The sequence below is a fragment of the Argiope bruennichi genome, chromosome 10 (assembly GCF_947563725.1).
Source record: "Argiope bruennichi chromosome 10, qqArgBrue1.1, whole genome shotgun sequence".
Classification (NCBI taxonomy): Eukaryota; Metazoa; Arthropoda; class Arachnida; order Araneae; family Araneidae; genus Argiope; species Argiope bruennichi.
The window spans coordinates 12,435,067-12,455,325 of NC_079160.1; positions in this window are offsets into that span (position 1 = coordinate 12,435,067).

The following is a 20,259-nucleotide window of genomic DNA, read 5'->3' on the forward strand; positions in this document are numbered from 1 at the left end:
CTCAGGGTATAGAGCATTTTAGCCGTCAATAGGGAAGAGTTCAAATATATACTTACACTTACTGTTTACTTATACACATTCATAAAAACCTAATCTATATAAATAATTCAAGCAAAATAATCAATAATAATGATATAAACAATATTTTATATGTACATTGTTGAGGCAATTGTAGACTAGTTCGTAGGAGAACCACATCAGTTAAAAAGGCAGTCACTTAAAAGAAACAAGATATTAGAAAACATGAAATATTTAGAATATTTGTGTAACATTATACGCTACGTTTTTCTGCTGCTACTCTGTCCTAGTCTTTTGGGGGAAAAAGGGCATTAGCATCTGTTTTTTTGTTTTGTTTTTGCCTAGCGTCAGAAGTTTCATGCTGCATACATCATTTTAACACTTTTATGCTTTTTTTGTTTTAAAGATTCATTCGAATAATAAAAAAGAAGGCATTTGAAATTCTAGAAATTTTGTAAATGTGCGAACTGAACGATTATTTTTCACATCCATTCTGGAAACATTTCTTAAAATAGTAGCATCCAACATTTGATTCCGTTTCTTTGACAAATTTTTTTGTCATCACCTAGTGAATCATTGAGGGAGCCTTCAGGAACGATCGGCCTTTGCTTTTACAATTCTATGTTCTATTTCAAAGTTACTCTGTATATCGATTGAAATCATGAAGTTTTCTTTTGCAGAGTTCGTTTCTCCTTGCCTCTTCGATTTGAAAAGAAACTGAAAACATTTTGTTAAATCGTCTTCATCCTGGCAAATGCATTGATGATGTCGTGTCCGCGTTACAACGGAAAGGGGGTGTAATAGCTTCTGAGAGTTAAGGTTCCTGAGCACCCGAGGGCAGAAGTCTGACTTCTAGCTCATATGAAGATGGCACTCACACATTCGTTTGCACAACCCCTTTCTACAGGGGGGGCACATTCACACACCTCACAGATAGAACACAGATGAAGAACAACCATGCCCGAACCGGGATTCGAACTTGGGACGCCTAGTTCACGGGGAAGATGCGCTACCTCTATGCAAGTACGCCGGCGAGAAATGCATGAAATGTTTTAATAACTTGCTATTATTGCACATAACTCTATAACAGGTGCGGTTCAAAGAAAACGTATAACCGCTTCATTTCATCGGAAATGTACCAAGAACTCCATTATGTTTTTAATATAATAAGACTAAATGCCATATATCATTCATTAAATTCAAAACTGAAAATAAAATAAATTTTTAATACAGTGAAAAGGTCTTAATATGGACGTAGACGAATTCCATTTTCAAAATTTATTTTCAAATTGTTATTCACATTAAAGCCATATTATTTAGATTATCTTAAATATGTTCAGTTCATTCTATAAATGAAATTACTTTGTAATAAAATCCCGTCACATTATAAATAAAATCCCGTCACATCATAATGGCATTGAAAAACATAATTTTTTGGGGAAATTTATTTTCTAATTGAATGTTTTCTTCCGCCTATTGCAACTTTACTTTCTTAATCTTCATATAAATTGCATCGATAAAAAACAGAAGTTTTCTTTTTTTATTTGTCAACAAAGAGAGGAAATTAAATATTTAAATATTTGATAACACAGTAAAAACAATTGGAACTGCATTGCTAAAAACGGAAAAAAATATATATATTTTGAAAAAAATGGATAAAATTCAGGGGGGAAATGCAAAATTAATTTACCGTACTATTTAAAAACAGCATTTAGAATTTTAAAAGGATTTGAGAAATGCAATAATATTTCTGAAGTTATCGCAGAAACTTTCTTGATTTTTAATGAATTAAAATTCCGATAAAAATCACTTCGAGATGCGCATTCTCGCGTTTCAAAGTGCATTTGTAATAAATTTGGAAGATCTAGACAAAACTCGTAGAGTGCTAGCAAACATATGCACATACACATTTACAATCAGAGGAGAAAAACAATATCAGATAAGTCGTGATTGTATTTGCTTTAATTTTGTTCTTTTGTTCTTCGAGTATTCACACACTTGACCTTGTACTCCTCTCCTTTATAATTACTCATTCAATCAACTCATAAATTTTATGATTTAAACGTTGAATCAAACGTATTTTCCGAGACGTTCAAAGCAGAAATTAAAGTGACATATTGATTAATGCAATTAATTAATGTTTGCATGGGCAATTTCAATATATCAAAGCTGCATTCAATAAAGTAAAATACTATTTTAATGAATCCTCAGAACATTAAAATTTCATTATTATCTATATTGTCGTATAAGAAACATACAACGAAAGCGTAGAAATCATTGAAAAAAAATTCTACCTTGGTAGCACAGAATGTTACACAATATTATATAATATTGAATGATATATAATATTGTTTACTATTTAACAATATTATACAATAAATGTATGCTACAGGGATAGAAGTTTTGAAGCTGTAGATCTGAGTCTGATAAAAGATAGATAGATTGATGAAGTTTAGCAAATAGTTTTTACCCCAAAATTAGCAAATATTTAGAGCTGCATCAAATTTGACACGAAATCTGTCAAGGTAAATTTCTCTTAAACACATATTTGATTTTCTTATTATTCTTTGAATTTTTGGGTTGTGCTTCAAGACAGAAAGGTTTTCGGTTTGGAATTTGATTACGTCGGAAAAATCCGCTCAAATTACAGAGCCGTTATATATTAAATCGCTAGTTAAAGAGCAAACATCTTTCTGTTGATGTGGCATAGAAGTTTGGAAAAGGGGTGCTGGTTCTTATCCACATATATCCGATCCACATATTCCAAGATATTTTCGGCACTGTTATAGAGTTGCATTCGTGTTTTCTAAGCATGTAGAGAATGTACGAAAATTCGAAATTACATTCACAAAAATATTCTGGTCTTAAAATAAAAGCCTTTTTTTTTTTTTTTTTTTTTTTTTTGTAATTTGCATTTTAAAAGTACCTAAAAATAAAGTGGAAAAGTTGCTTTGAGCGAAAACTTCAATTAATTTTTATAAAGATGATGATGTCGCGACCGCTTTACCGCGGAAAGAGGATGCAGTAGGTTCCGAGGATAAAGACCCCTGAGCACCCGAGGGCAGAATTCTGACTTCTAGCTCATATGAAGATGGCACTCACTCACACATTCGTTTGCACAACCCCTTTTTACAGGGGGGCTCTTTCACACACCTTACAGATAGAACACAGGGCGAAGAGCAACCATGCCCGAACCAAGATTTGAACCCGAAACGCCTAGTTCACAGGGAAGAAGCGCTACCCTTATGTCAGGACGCCGAGTATGGACTTTTATCTTTGCGTTTGTGGGCAATTTCAAAAACACAAAACAATCGTAACAAACAGCAGTGTAACTGCTCGATGAATGTTTCCATTATGCAACAACATGTCAGTGCAGATGAACGCCATTATTGAAGAATTATGTATTTTAAGAGTACCTTTCTCTTAAGATTATCATAAGAAAAATTCTAATTAGTGTTAATCCGTAATTAGTAAATAGCACTGATATGTAAATAATAAATTTGAATATCAGGTAATAGACAATATTATCAAAAATCTGAAACAGATCTACAGTTCTATTGATAGATTAATAGCTTGAAATTATTCAACTAGATATTAGGTCTTTTCGTTTATGATATTAATATGGACATTGTAGGAAAAAACGACAGTTTTTCATAGTTGAATTTCTTCCAAAATTTTGGTAGATATCTTCTATTTGGAAGTAAGAACTACATATCAAATTCCACTCATGTAGCTTGTTATGTACGAATTATATTCACAGAAATAATTCTAAAAATGGAGGATTCTGTGTGTCACTTAGGGGAGTGGACTCGGGGGTATCTAAAATGTGGAGATTCATCGAACTCTCGAGGTCGAATATTTTATATTTGCATAAATTATATATGGAAAAATAAAAATTGAGAATTTTAATGATTCTCCACATTATAAATGCAGAATTCCCAAAGTTGAGAAAGTAAATTTGGCAACATTTGGATCAGAATTATCGACAATATTTGGTAGCTAAAATATCAGTGGGAGTGTTCACCACACAGATGACATTTCACTTCTTTGTAGAGTGAAAACAACTGTGTATACATTGGGATATCTTCCTTATGGCTATCTGCCACAAACAATTATGATGTCAAGATCATATCTCAGACTTCGTTTAGGTGGCTTACAAACGCGAATAAATCTACCGATAGCCTGCTTATTCTTTGAGGGATTTTTTCGAAATTAAATTTTTATCTGGTGACAAAACCATTGGATGAATTTCATTCATCTTATTGGAAGAGAATTTCAGTAATCTTGTTCACTTTCAAGGACAGACAGGTGTACAGGCTTCATCCAGAATTTGATGGAAATCTAAAATTTAGGTGTAAGCACCACGTTCGAAATACAATTCCATTCCTTTAGGTATTGGCGTTTTTTCTGTTATCATAATCACTGAAAACAAAAACAGTACTAAAATAAGGTTTTCATACAGGAAATATAAAAATAGAGTTTGAAAAATAGAGATACATGCGATGTATACTTCTTTGGCAGTTATTATATGCCATCTTTTTTAAAATTTTGATTACGAGAAAAATTAAAACATCATTACGTTGCATTGCATCCTATTATTGCCTTCTGGGATGTCACGCCAATACCCGTTCTTCCACCTCCTCCACCTTGCCCTGAGTCGTTGCAGATGATACTCTTTCAAGGCTAAAAGACACGTTGTTCAAAACGTGCTTTCTAATTTGTTTTACTAGCACGCTTTTTTTTTTTCAAACTTAGAAAGAAAAATACACGAACTTGGTAGGATTGCTAAGCACTTTATATTAAAAGATCATTTCATCCAGACGAGGATCGGCACGACTGTTCTGCAGGCCCATCAATTGCTGCATCCTGTCCTCAAAAACTCGCCCCACGTATTAATTGCGGTAGGCAAAATGCGAAGAACGACTGACTTCCTTTACTAAAGTGATTTGTCTGCGCGATGAGTTTTAGTTAATCTACAAATATGAACTGAGATAACTTTTGAGAACTTCTAGATAGCATCACAATTTTTCTTTATAGTAGAGAACGAGTTAATGAAACTTCATGCATAATGTTTTCTAAAAGAGAAACTTTCAAAAATAACACAATAGGTGAACAAAATGCTGCCTTGAAATCGCTTTGGACATAATCGAAACTTACAAATTTTCTTATGTGATTTTTTTTTACCATTGCTGGTGAAAAGCTTAGATTGGCTTCTGAGTGTTATGTAGGAATAGTGTGACATCTTCATTACATAAATATCAGTTTTTAAGAATAAAAATGTAATTATCTGCTGATTAGAGTAATTTGGAAGATGGATTGAAAAAGGGTGAAAGTGACATTAAACAGTTATGCCTTCTCTCATAGCACGCCATTTCAACACGCATATCGTATCAAATATACCGTAATTTAAATAATTACGGTGTATTCTATAATTGCATTGATCATTTACAAGCATGAAAAAGTTTAAAGATCGTATGTCGATGTTTGATTCTTTTCATGTTAATTGATATTGGAGCTTTATTTGGCATATTGGCAAGGTGACTGAGAATATGATATTTAAAGATAGTTTGTTAGCTGCAGATGGGAAGATGCTTGGTTAATTGATGAATACAACGGCTTTTGCTACAAGCTTTGATTCTGAGAATTACTTCAAAGCATATTTAACCGATAATCCCTTGTGATATGTTATCAATTTATAAAATATCATAGGGCTTGAGGATATCATCATTATCATCAATGACATATCGATTTCCTATGTTATGTTATTGATATGTTATCATGAACATGGATAATTAAGATATTGATGCTATGCAATATCTTAATCAATTTCGCCATAGAACAAAATTAAATAAATTGATCAAAATTTAAACGTTCGGAGCGCAGGTTATTTATTCGAAGAAGGAAGGCAATCAGACGAGGCGACAAGATGAAAAAAAAAAAAAGTCTGTTTCCTGCCTTTCCGAAAAAGTCTGGTTACTCAGCCATTAAATCTCTATTTGTTTGGTTGACGGGGCAACTAGCCTGGCAGGGCCTAATCCCTGGTAATGATATTACTGGATGAGAGCTTTGCTTTCCTTGACATGACCGTAGCCAGTCATTAAATCTAATAGTAGTACGGTCTTATGTAGGATGGGCATAAACAGTACACTCAAGAGAATTACGATTAACGCCGAATGTAGGCTATTGTGCTATTATTCAATAGGCGCAACTATCCTCGTTTAAATTTTTATAAGAAAAACTGTAATGTAATATCTGACAGAATAATTATAAATTTCAATTCCTTGCAGATATATCACTGGCTGTCATATCATTCTGAAAATGGATGTGTAGCCGGCGTCCTTGCATAGGGGTAGCGCATCTTCCCCGTGATCTGGGCGTCCCGGGTTCGAATCCCGGTTCGGGTATGGTTGTTCTTCTGTGTTCTATCTGAGGTGTGTGAATGTGTCCCCCTGTAAAATGGGGTTGTGCAAGCGAAACTGCGAGTTTCATCTTCATATCAGCTAGAAGTCAGACTTCTGCCCTCGGGTTCTCAGGGGTCTTTACCCTCAGAAGCTACTGCACCCCCTTTCCGTGATAGCGCGGACATGACATCATCATCAATGGATCTGTATGTGAAAAACTTAAATATATATTAATCGAACAGATTATTTAATTCTACAAAGAGCGTTTCTTCATCGAATAAACTGATGAACAAATTTATCATTGTTACTCTTTAAATTGGCATGAACTATATTCAAATTAAAATTGAGAAATCAAAAGATTTTTTTTTATTAAATCGTGAGAGTTTAAAAAAAAACTTTCTTGAAATAAACTATTTATTTACGAGTAACTAGAGTAAAGAGAATTTCTTGATTTATCATTATTATTATTGAAATGGATAAATTAAGCTGGTATTTTCTAATGCCAGAAAATCAGTTAATATATGTCCAGTGTTCAAAAGGTACAAAAGTTTCAGTGAAAGAAGAAACATTTGTAGATAGCGCTTATGAACATCAATTTTTTTTATCAAAACTTTTTGAATGAAATTTCTTGGTGATTTGAAGGTGAGCTAGCTCCAAAGGTTTGTTTTATGAGTTGAACAGTGCACGAGAATATGTTCAATGTCATTTTCTTGGTTACAGGAGAGACAATCAGGGTTGTTATAAAATCCAATTCATAATATAATCAGTGATGATCATCTGGTTAATTAAACACGTTATCATTACATCTTCACTTTTAAGCCATGTGGTAAAAGAGAAAATGGATGGAATATATCCAAGAGTTTCTTGGTGTTTTTTATTTTGATAAATTTGGTGCATATTTTGAAGCGGCATTTTTTGATAATAGGAGATAATATCTTCAATAACAATCCACTCATAATATGTGTACGACTCCGTGACCGTTTTTGCGAGATATCTTGAAGAAAATCACATTTGCTTTTGCATCTTTTTTCACCAAAATGTGAAAAAAATTGTACATTTTTGGTTTCAAAACCGCAAACCTGATTTCTATTTATCTAGCTCCTTTATTTTTATAAGAATAGGTAGACCGACAGACTGTCAGGGAGCCCACGGATTTGGCCAATATCTGATACAGATATACAATTTTGTTGATAAAGTTATATACTAAATTTCGTTTTTTTTTTTGTTGTTGTTGTTGCGTTCACATACACGAGGGGAAGAGACAGACATATAAAGATAGAACTATGCCTGGATTGTACTAGGATTTCGATAAATATTTGATGTTCATCAACTACTTTTGATATCCAGACACAAAAATGTCTTTAAATTTGGAAAAGTCGATATGTTTTATTTATTTATTTATATATTCACACAAATAGATGGATATAATTCCACAAATGGACTTTTCGACAATGGAAGGTTTGAAACGTGGAGATTTAGAAACATTTTGAGAATAAATAGTTTGATGATTGTAGCACCATTTCATTGTGTATTTCGTATATGGGAAACTAAGGAATGGGACAATAGCGGATATTTTGTTCAAAAATCGTAAGAAATCCAGGATATTTTTTTAAAAACACGATTACAAGCAAGAAATCGAAACGTCTAACCAGCATCGTTGGATAATACGTATTTCGATCACCGAATCGTTAGTAAACCTTTTAGAGTGTAAATGATCGTTCCATTGGCAAATCTTCATAAATTACTACACAATAAAAGTAGAATAAATAATCAATCAGCAAACGATAGCAAATTTTTTTCCGGCATTGTAAATCTGTACTAAAAAAAATTTATTTACTTCCAGCAATCTCGAAACAAATCTTGCATTCCGAGAAATCGTAATGAAATTTGATCTTTCTTGCATAAAAACAGTTCCCCTACTGCAAAAAAAAAAAAAAGAGAGAGAGAGAGAGAAAGAAACTATGCCAAATGGAAATACCAAAGGCAGGGCATCATTAAGGATAGAGAACCGTGAAAACTGGAGGAGGAACAAACAATTCGCTGACAGAAGTGTAGTAGCTTCAACACGTGGTTAGTCATGTGACAATGCTGTGTTCTGCGAATGATTCAGATGGCGTTTCTTCGGCTAAGCTGTTTGACCTTCACCTTTATTTACTATTCCTTTCTCTTTTTATGCGTTTTTACCGAATTTGGACACATGGCTCAGCGCGCTTTTCAAAACTGTTATTTGAAAGTTTGTCTTTGTGTGAATTTCAATTAATCTTTGAAAATGAATAACTTCTGAGCTGTTGCAGATAGAAATGCATACAATTTTTAATGAAAAAAAAAACAATAGAAAAAAAAGCTTAATTCCTTATTTTTTTTTCTTCTTAATAATCGGATGATACTTCCCATCTGGAGAATGTGTTGTCTTCAGTGGTCACACTAGGGTGGAATAGGCAGGACAGATATCCCGGGCGCCAATGAAAGGGAGCGCAAAAGTGCGGAATTAATGTGTAATTTTGATATATTAGAAAAAAATATAAAAAGAATATATATTTCTTTGATTATGGATTATAAAAAGAATATACATTTCATTGATTATGGATTTAGAAATAAAATAAATTTCCTAGCGCTTATCGGTGGTCCTCTGAAATAATTACCTATAATGTACATTTCAACTTCCCAGACATTATATTCTTTAAAAAATTTCATATGCCTTTATATATTTTTAACTTTATTTTCGTTATATTATATTAGTTCCGAAAGAACAGAACGGATAACATTGCTGTTTACAATAAGAAAATGTGGCTTAAAAGTAATCAGGAATCTATAGCTTAAACTCAGAATGCTTTATCAATTTCAGTAACGAAAATAGGAACTGCATCGGTTGATCTAGGACATCTAATCAATTTATAAAGAACCAATAGACAGAACAGAAAAATTTACTTTTAATTGAAATTAAATTTTTTTATCACAAAATTTCTTACAAAATAGGAATGATAATAATGTTTTCCTTTCATTGTGAACTATTTATGTGTAAATGAAATTCAGGACAATCCAGGATATTTATTTGAGGGGCCTTTTAAATCAAGACAAGGATTCAAAATTTAAGACTGCTTTAATAAATCTTCAGCGTCCGGTGGCATTCATTTTCCTTATTGTAATTTGTGTCATCAAAATTTTAAGGGAAAAAAAAAAGAAATATGTAAATAGTTTAAAATAGAACGCATAAATAGAACAAGACTAGGAGCTGATTTTTTAAAGAGAACTTCACTTTATTTGGTCAAACTGTCTGCTTATAAGCTTTCCTAATTTCACATTCTCAACAATTTTCCTTTTGGCAAAATCATTTTATCTAAAAGATCAAGGTTAAATGAGATATGAAAGAAAAAAAATCCAGAATAGATACCGTCGAAAACAGGTTCGGTGACGGAAATAAACATAAAAGGTTGGTGATCTATGAAATTAAATGTGTTTGCTTCACTATAATTTATTGATAGATTTTCGTGTTTTTGCGGTAAAACTCATTCTCCAAGAATTTTTACTCGGAACTGTAACTTTTTATGGGTTTGCAATAAAGAAAGAAAGCATCCATATTTATAAACTTGAGCACGTTATAGAACATATGCCAATAACCATGACACACCATAATGTTTTCATTTTGAACTATTTTTGTTGCTGTTATTACTGCCACTGATATGCAGCTTGTGATAATACACAACTTCAATAGTTTCAAAAATATTATTTATTATGGGGATTAAATATTCCACTTCTTTTTTAGAGTTATTTTAAATATAGCAGGTGTCTTCGTGTGCGCTCAGAAACATGTTGTTTAAAACGTGCTTTTTGGCATTCTGGGATACTCTTTACCAAATCAGATTGCAATCTTTATGGTTTGTATCAATTCACCACAACAATAATCGATATTGACAAAGCCGATTGGATTTTCTGTTCTTCAAATCGCAATCTCTTAAATACATAAAATACAAAAAAATTTATGAAATTCTTAAAAAAGATTCAGAAAAAAAGGCAATCTAATATATATAAATGAATTTTTGTTTGTTCGTACCTTATTCGCTGTCGTATCGTTCAAACGAATGCGATGAAACTTGTGCAACTTATTGTTTGCACATGCGCGAAGGTTATAGGCATACTACAGTTATCATAATTAATTACCTTATGCGCTACTGTATCGCTCAACTGAATGTGATGAAATTTTGCCAACTTATTGCTTGCATTGCGCGAAGGTTATATTTTAAAATTGGCAATTAACAAAAGAGAAACAGTAAACGACAAACGGCACATGGCATTCGGAGTTAATTGCACTTATATCAAACAAAATAAAATTATGATTGATGGCAATCAATGTAAGTGAAATGAAATCGAAAATATTTGATGCAATCGGTAATTTTTTTCTTCACTATAATGAATAATCATCTACACAGGATTTTGTCATTTAACGTGCACAATATTTTGGCTGCGGCAAACCTCACATATTATACAGAGTTTGTCTCACATATACAAAATAGAATTATTATTATCGATGCCGATCAAGGTAAGTTATATATAAGGGAAATTTTTCAGTACAAACAATAATTTCTCTATTTATTCAGTGAACCGAGAATCGATATTTAAATTATACAAACATATATCGTTTTGATTGCTTCGACAAAAAATATGCCCCAAAACGTTCGTCACTTTATAGATCTACCAGCCCAGCATGTAGAATTAAGCTAATTCGAGCTTCTCAAACAAAAGAGGAACGACAAGCGAGCAATAAAGCAGATCGTTAACGAATTGCAAATTCACGTGCTTTAACTTTTGGCATTTTTTTAAAAAAAATATTCTTTTATTTAATTATCAATAATAGATTACATTCTTATGCTAAAATTCAAGCCGTTTTCATTATTTCATCAAATATTTACTAGCCTGATTTTTTATATTGTTGAAAATAAAGGAAGAAGTGTTTGTTTAATATCTGTGTAATTAACATTTGTATTAATTACTAGTCGTCTCAATCGAGTAGCTAGCTTGCCAAGAATATTAGTTATGTTTAATTTTGGATAAATCGTTTAGGTACTACTCCATGTTCACGATTCTCCAAATTGTTTGACATTAACGCCATGTTATTTTAATTGTTTTACTTAATTACTCTTTATTTATTGTGCATAGGGACATTTTTAATAAAGACAATCGCATAAATCATAACGCTAATAAAAATGTAAATATCCAGTTCTACCTCCCAAATTTTGCGATATTGTAACTTTACTTTTTTTATTTGTCTTGTAAACTAAACGGATGTAACAATGGAAATTGTGGAAATTCGAAACCATTGTTGGAAATTCGAAAAGTATTTTTTAAAAATTACTGAAATTCAACAAACATTTACACGATCATTGGTATCATTAAAAGGGAAGCTTTTTAAATTTTTAAATGTAACCAATCCAATTATTTGAATATTTTTCGAAATTCAGCTACCATTTATTTGATCAATTTTATAATTTTTTTTATTCCAAGCTTATAGTGTATTTTTGAAAAAAAATATTCATTTGGGGATTTATAATTTTATAATAATGAATCATAAAATAAAGACTTCGAAGCAAAAAAATATGTATATTTTTGTAATCTGTATTTTATAATACAAATAAAAGTGTATTTTTAAATACGCTTATTTTTCAGATTTCTTAACCTTGTTACGTTTTATTTCAGTAGACTGAATGTCAAAAAAAAATTATATAAATGAAAAATGTGGTTTCGAAAATTTCCTTGAATTGCATTTACTCACCATTTCACTGGAAGAAAGAATTGAAGAAATTGTTAAGAAAGTGTTCCACGAAATAACCGAAATCGTTTGTCTTCATTGTTGGGGCTGTTAGCCAATCCATGTCCCAATGTCTAGACGCTGTTAAACATCTTCTGATTTGTTTGCATCTTCGAAACGTTAGTTTTTTACGTTTTTTTAGGAGGAGAGAAGAAAAAAAAGCATACTTTTCAAAAGCTGTCTGAAACAGAAACATGTAGATGAAAAATTTTGATAATAAAGCCAAAAACACTATTGAATTCAAGAACACAATATATTTTTTTAAAATGAAGCGATAAGTAAAAAGATCTAAAAAGTAAATCAAATAGAATGAATGAAATAAAATAAAAAGTTCATTTAATAAAACCATTGTACCATTTTGATTAAAGGTGTAATATTTGTCAAACAGGTGCTTGAAGAAAGATGAACTGGTACAATTTTTTTTAAATTTCGCGCTATATATATGTGTGTGTATAACGAAATTTTAAAATTTAATTTAAACTTAATAAATTTCCTAATTTTTTAGCTTAATTTAACTTACACTAACTTCATTCTAAAATGTTCTCTTATTTCCTAATCCAATTTTATCTTCTTTATTTAATTAATTCAAAAGAAGCTCTGTAAAGTGCTTAAATCAGCTGTTCCCACGCTCTGAGTGAAGGGATAAAAAAAAATTGATAAGCTAAGCGAATTCTTTTTAGATTTCCCTATCCTAAATCGGCACATGCAAAGAAATCTCTATCAGAATCTCATAGTATAAAAACACTGGGAAAAATATTTCTCTGCTTTTTTGAGCTTCTCCTCTTTTTGCTGTTGTGTTGTTCTGTGTAATGTGTCTCGTCGCTTCTGCTTGTACATAAATTATGCCTCCCGGGATGGAATTAAAGCAAGTTTAAAATTCGAACGTGTCTTCGGCCTCTGCTTAAAAATTATGATTACACACACACACACACTGTGTGTATACTACTCGAAGATCGTTATTTTGCATGAAATTTGTGACTATATTAATTTTTACAAAAATGCGAAGCCTTCTTGGAGTGAAAGTGAGAATTTTCAGATTTTATCTCAATCACCATAAAAAACTATAATTACGAAAAAATATTAATGTCAGAATTTCCGGCGAACTTCCCTATTAACTGTAAAATAAAAGGATTCAAAGTTCGTAACTGAATTATCGAAGCATTTTACAGACGCAGTTGATTTATGTTTCCCTGATATCAAATCGGTAATGAATTTTATAAACCAATTGAATCGAACATCATAAATCGAAGAAGACAGCAATACATTTTAAAAACAAACTTAAAAGTGCACTTCAGTGCATATTGGGAGTGGAAGTCTGAAAAATCAACTGCTATTTCGTTCTTTGCGATCTTAACGCTCGGGCAAAGCTCAAGCAACTGCCAGCGAAATATTTATTGCAGATGTATATTACTTTCTCGTAGACAAGTACAAGCAGAGAAAATATTGCAATCATCAAAAGATTCAATCTCAAAAGTTGGATAATTTTCAGCGCTTTAGATCTTCGAGAATCTAAAACAAGGGAAATGGTCTCCTCAAAACTATCCAACCTACTCTCTATTAAAGTTATCGCCCTCAACCGGGATAAAATTTTGGGTCTTGAAAGTGGCTGCAAATACCTTGTAGCGCAATGAAGAACAATAGTTATGAAATGTTGGCCTATGGCATGAACTTAGAATTTTTACTCAATCGATCTGGTGATCCTTTGCCATTCATTTCTGGCAAGCGGCTATTGGTCCCTGAAAATCGAATTTCTGCTTTAAACACGTTTTTTTCAGCCGATTGTAAACGAAAATGGACACAGAATACGATTCTAGTTACAAAATCACATGCCAAATTTGATATATTTAAATCATTGCGTTTTTGAATGATCGCATGACTAGTTTCTAGAACCGCGGATCGGCAGACTGTCAATCCCTTGTTGGATATGGCTCGAAATTGGATAGGTATCAACACTATAGATGTTCAATCTGCGTACCAAATTTCATCTATCTAGCTCCCGAATTTTATATATCTTAACAAGATATCACGTTTTGTAATTATCATGTTAATTTATTTCGAAATACCCGGACAGACAGACTTCATCTGAATAAATTTTGCTCGAAATTTAACAAAAATTTCTGAAATGGAAATTAAGTGTAAAAGTGTAAACATGAAGTGCAAAGATCATAGACCAAATTTCATTCGTCTAGCTAATTTGTATTACAGAACTGATTCCTTACTGTATTCTGCTACTTACGTAAATTCACATGGGCAAAACTATTTACACTTTTATTTCCATTATTTTAAAAAAGTTAGCTAAAGTAAAGTTTAAAAAAACTGCACAAGCACGCATTATGAATATATATATATATATGTAATGATATTTTAACTCTAATTTCAATTTAATTAATTTCCAAGATTTTATCTTAATTTAGCCCATAGTAACTTCATTCTAAAATATTCTCTTATTTCGTGATCCAATTTCACTGTCTCTACTTAATTAATTCAAGAGAAGCTTTGTTAAATTGTTGAACCAGCTAAAATCTAACTTTCCCACACTACGTGTGAAGAGATAACATACCGCTGATCAAGCAAATTCTTTTTTAAAATCTCCCTGTGTTTCCCCTACCTTGTCCACCCGTATAACGAAAATCCCTATCGAAATCTCATAATACATTAGCACTGTAAAGAAGTATTTTCCCTATCAAAATCATAGGTTATTTAAGACCAGGGATAAAATGTCCAAGAGATTTTTCCCTCATTCCGTTTCTGTGTCGCTCTGTGTGCTCATCGCTTGTACATATGCTTGCTTCTTGAAAAATGAAATAAAACGACTTTACAAAATTAAAAGTATCTTCATTGTCTTCAAACTGCATCATGCTTCACAACAAATAATATTACATATTAAAAAGCCGACAGGATTCCGAAAAGTATTACATATATATATATATATATATACATGTAAGCATCGGCGCAGTATAATCAGGAATGGTTTTTGCGCCATTAAACTCCACTATGTCAACTCAAATAAAAAAAAATCCCCCAAATTTAAAATTTTCATTCTTTTGAAGATGAACATTTTACACGTAAAATATGTCAAAATGGAAGATTTACAACCCAAAATTTGTTTAAATAAACATTTTAAAATATTTTAATTATAATTATGTCGTGAAATTTAATATATTCCAGATTCTTTTCTAGTAAATAATTTGAAAAAAATGAAGGTGAATGTAAGCACATAGTTTACTATCCTGTCACGCATAAAAAAAATTGCTAAATAATCGAATGAAACATAACGATATAGCTCTTGAAGTTTATGTTATCAAACTCAAACTATCATGTTAGGCAACCAGTCATCTCTTATGACTAGCCGATTCTCCAAAGATATTGGTTATCATTAATATCATTTAAATCGGATATAAATTCATGTCTATGATACCATGATATAGTCGAATATTATAGGTGTATTTCTTTAATTATCTTGTATATGTTCCGTTCAATGTGAAGATGAAACTTACTAATGGTGACCAGTCCCATGACATCATGTTGCTATTAAAAATCTAAATGCCCGAATCATCTAATCTTCATTTCGTGGTATTGTAATTTCACTTCTTTATACGTTTCGTAAATTACTTATATATTATACAAAATCTTTCGTCTTTAACTTTCAACAATGAAAGAAAATTACGCAATCAGATAGTGGATTAAACAAAGAAAATAATTTGAATTTCAGGGCAATAATGTAATCTGTTTTTGGAAATTAGGCAAAAAAAAAAAAAAAAAAAAATTACAAAATTGCCAAAATTCATCAAAAATTTGCAAGACTATTCCATTGATATCAGCAAAAAGACAATTCTTTTAAAATTTTGAAACGGTGTAAAATTAATTTTAGTACAATAATATTTTCCTAAGTGCTGCGGAAAAACACCAACAATCAGCTCAATATTTAATTATTTATAAGCCTTATTAATTTTTTTTAAAGTGCTCCGAGGTGTACAGTTTTACCCTCCAAGTGTATATATGTGCCAAATTTGGCCACTGTAATCCTGTAGAGCGCAAACACACACACACATACACGCTCGCACACACACACACACGGGCCCACGCACACACTCACATACTCATTCATTTTTGTTAAAATACATTGACTTTCTAATGAATATTTGGGTATTGTAATTAGTAGTTAATAATTTTTTACTTACAAAGTTAAATATTATGCTTTCCACATTTTGCAACAATAGGCTAAAAGCCAATTATATCTTGGACAACATGGTTATTGCACAACTGACTATATAATCACACTCTCTTCTGGATTCCAGTTCTCTCGTAGCTTTGCCAAGCATTACATCTCCTTCGGACCGATTTTACCGAACTTCTATTACAAAAATTTTCTCCTCTTTTTTCCGCCTCCCTTTTTTAATTTTCTTTCTATGCTCCTGCTATGTCTGAAATTTTCAATTTTCTGAGGAAGCTCTTATTTTTCTATGTAATTTGTATAGTTTATGTAACAGCAGTTGTTCTGTATTTTCTAAGAACACTGTTGGTTCGGAGGTTAAGAACTTCGAGTTCAAGTACTCCGCGATCAATATCTCTAATCATCAAAGTGATGATACCACAAGCATACTTTTATTGTAACTGCAATACAATTAATGTCTGCTTTATATATTATTCTTTCCTTTTATACTTTATAGATATAGAATTGCTTTTATTTCAATATCTAATTAAAAATCGATTATAGTTATCAGTTGAAATCACACGTCATATCCATTGTAAATGATGGTTATAACTTAAAAAAACCAGATTAATTTAAATTTATTTTTAGAAAGAAACATAACTATTTTATCAAGGATAACCAAGCATTTATATTAATTTATTTAAAATGTCATTGTTCATTTGGGCTCAACAAATTTAAGCTCTGTTTCTCTTAAATAAGTAGAATAAGTCGCCTTTTAAAAAACAGCAGCTCTGTTGTGTTGCAAACATATTTAACTTACATTGATCCTTTAGGGTTTTCGTGTTTTTTTTAAAAGAAAATAAACGGGACTGCATATTGTTATTTCCTGGGGATATTTTGATAAGAAAATCCCACCCTCATTTTTCGATGGATTCTCAGAAAAACCGCTCTTGCTTTACGATCAATACCAACAAAATTCTTGGAAACTGAAAACTCACAAGGAAAACGTTTTTTTATTCATCTCTATCAAAAAACAATAAGAGATTAGTTGTTATTAACTGAAGGATTTGATGTTTCCAATCTTCATTTAAGTGTTTGACTGCTATTTTTAAAATGATTTAGAATTGTTATTGTTATTGTAAGAAAGAAACAATTAATTTTGAAGATAAAAGGTTATTTTTAGTATTTGTTTTGACATCTTCATTTTTTAATACTTTCTAAAACTTTTATTGCAAAATAAAAATGTTCCCATATGGTTACTTGAAATTTGCGACAGTAAATATTGTTGTTGTTTTTTTACTGGAATGTGTAAGCGGAAATACTCAAACAACACCAACCATAGTGTACTCGGAATGGAAAGAATCAGCTTATATAAACTAGAAAGAAAAAAAATTCCATTTAAGAGAAAAATATTGATTACAGTTTGCAAATTCAGCGTTTCAAAGCCTCTGTTGATGCTCGTTAACCCTTTCGGGAGGAACGCCGCAAATGTGCGTTTGCGTTGGATTCTTTTTAGGGCCAAATGCCACATTTTTGGGTCTCCGTAGGAACAGTTCAAAAAATCTATTGACACACGGGTGCATTGGACTTTGAAACGAAATGGTTTCTATTACATGGCGTTACTAATCCATGTTTTTTTTTTCTTTCCAAAAATTGGTTAATGCGTTTGTATTTCTCTCCACAAGGTCAGATTGGGATTGGGCAAAGGTCTGTGAATCACTAGACTTTCGCAAATATAAAACATTAAAACGCGTTCGCTAATGAAAAGAGAAACACGTACTAAAATGTCCGTTACAATTTATCTTTCATTTCTGATAGGACATTATTTTAACAAAGGGTTTATTTCTTTTAATTTCATTTGTGCAATCATAGCTTACTCGTGAAAGACCTTTACTTACCAAGAAGTGTGTATGCAAATTTCTGAATGACCGATCTTTTCGATGGCATTAAATAAAATATTAAATTATTTATGGTAAAATAGCTGACTAAAAAATTAGATGACTTTTGGTTTGCTAGAAGCAAGATAAAAAAACAAGATACCTATAAATATAAATTGTGTAGTACTGGTTTGTAAACTAATCTGCGTTTTGAGATTTCTCATATGGCTTTGAAGCATTCATTATCACAATTTTCATGAAGTTTTTGAAAATATTGTTAAATATTTATTTTTCTCGTGTTTTTATATTTTGCATCAATAATTTCATGTTAATTTAAGTACTGTCAATCATAATAAAATGCATCATATATGCAAATATTATATTTTTAGCATTAAATATCAAGTATTGTTAATTAATTTTAAAATCTTGATTGAAAATAGGATATTTACTGTCATAAATTTAAAATTGTTTCATTTCTATGCAAAGAGTACTTTTTTCGAATTGTTATGCACATTTTTCGGAATATAACGCATGTTAGGCTTAATGGTAGAATATGCTTCGCTACGGCCCGTCTTCGTTTGCCGGAAGGTCAGTGATTGACCAGTTTGTGCTATTGACCAATTGCCTCGAAGAGGATGCCAGCTTAGTGAATCGGTCAGTGTTATCGGACGGACTATGCTCAAAAAAGCATTCGGCCACAACAAATCGTGTCGATACTGCTACGTTCAGTGGAGGCGGGGTGGTCAGCTGTACACAAGAAGTCGTCGTTTGCCAAGTTCCCGTCCTGAGAGAGCCCTTCTTTAACTGCGCATCCATCCCGAAGGAGATATAGGCCGCGGTGGCCTGGTGGTAAGGTATCGGCTTGTGAGCCGTAGGGTTTCAGGTTCGAGACACGATTCCACCGAAGAACCGTCGTGTAAGAGGGTCTGTTGCACGTTAAATCCGCCATGCCAAACGTTCTCCCGTTGGTATGGTGTGCTGTGGAGAGGGGGGTGCCAGCTCAGGTGTCGTACTCGTCATCTGACCGTGGTTCAAAATTACGAGGTCCGTCCCAAAATAGCTCTCGTGTTGCTTTACAACGGGACGTTAATATACCTAAACCAATCCTGAAGGAGATAAAGCATGCAATCATTGTGAGATGATAACATTAAAGTATCCAGAGATAAACCAATAGACAAAATACCAGTTTTAACTATAAATACCAATACACTGACAAATTTATTTATTCATTACTTCTTATAAAAATTAAATCTTCTTTATTCTCTCTCTTTTCATTTAAAAAACCCCTGAAGGAACAATCCGTTTATTGCCCTAACCCACTACTCGAACCCATCGTTATTGTTTTTATATTTCTCTTCAGTATTTCGAAAATTGAACCAGATGAAACCGTATGAAAACAGATTGCTGTAATGGAGCTCGTTACAGATTGCTGCCTAATTGGAGACATCATCTTTCTGTAATGCAAAAAAACATTCGTCTGATGCAATCCACTATAATTTGACTTCCTCCTGCAAAACCAATAAACGAAATGATATTTAATTCACTGTGACATCCACTGAACTGTGATGAATGCCAGCACTGCATGAAACTCTGCTGCCACACATACATTGACCAAACATACGTGACAGCAGAAATTCCCGCTCTGTCACACTACATAAGGCAGCGCGTAACAAGATATGCTGGTCGCTACGAGACCCCGTACCGCATGCAAAACGAGAGAACAAAAAAGAATAAATAAAATCTGACGAAGTGTAACTGAGAAAAAGTTTGCATTTTACGAGGTCGACGACTTTCCGTTGGGTAACACACCTGCGCAAACATTCCGCGGTACTATTTCGTAAAGCTCACCCCTTTTTCGTATACTACAGTAAGGGAAAAGAGTTGAAGGTTGTCTCTACGCGAATTGCCTGTCAAATGAACCGTCGCATAGGAGAAAAAAATAATTATTCAGTCTGTGAATTTATGAATTAAGCGCGGTTTTACAGGACGACGATTTGTGTAGATTTT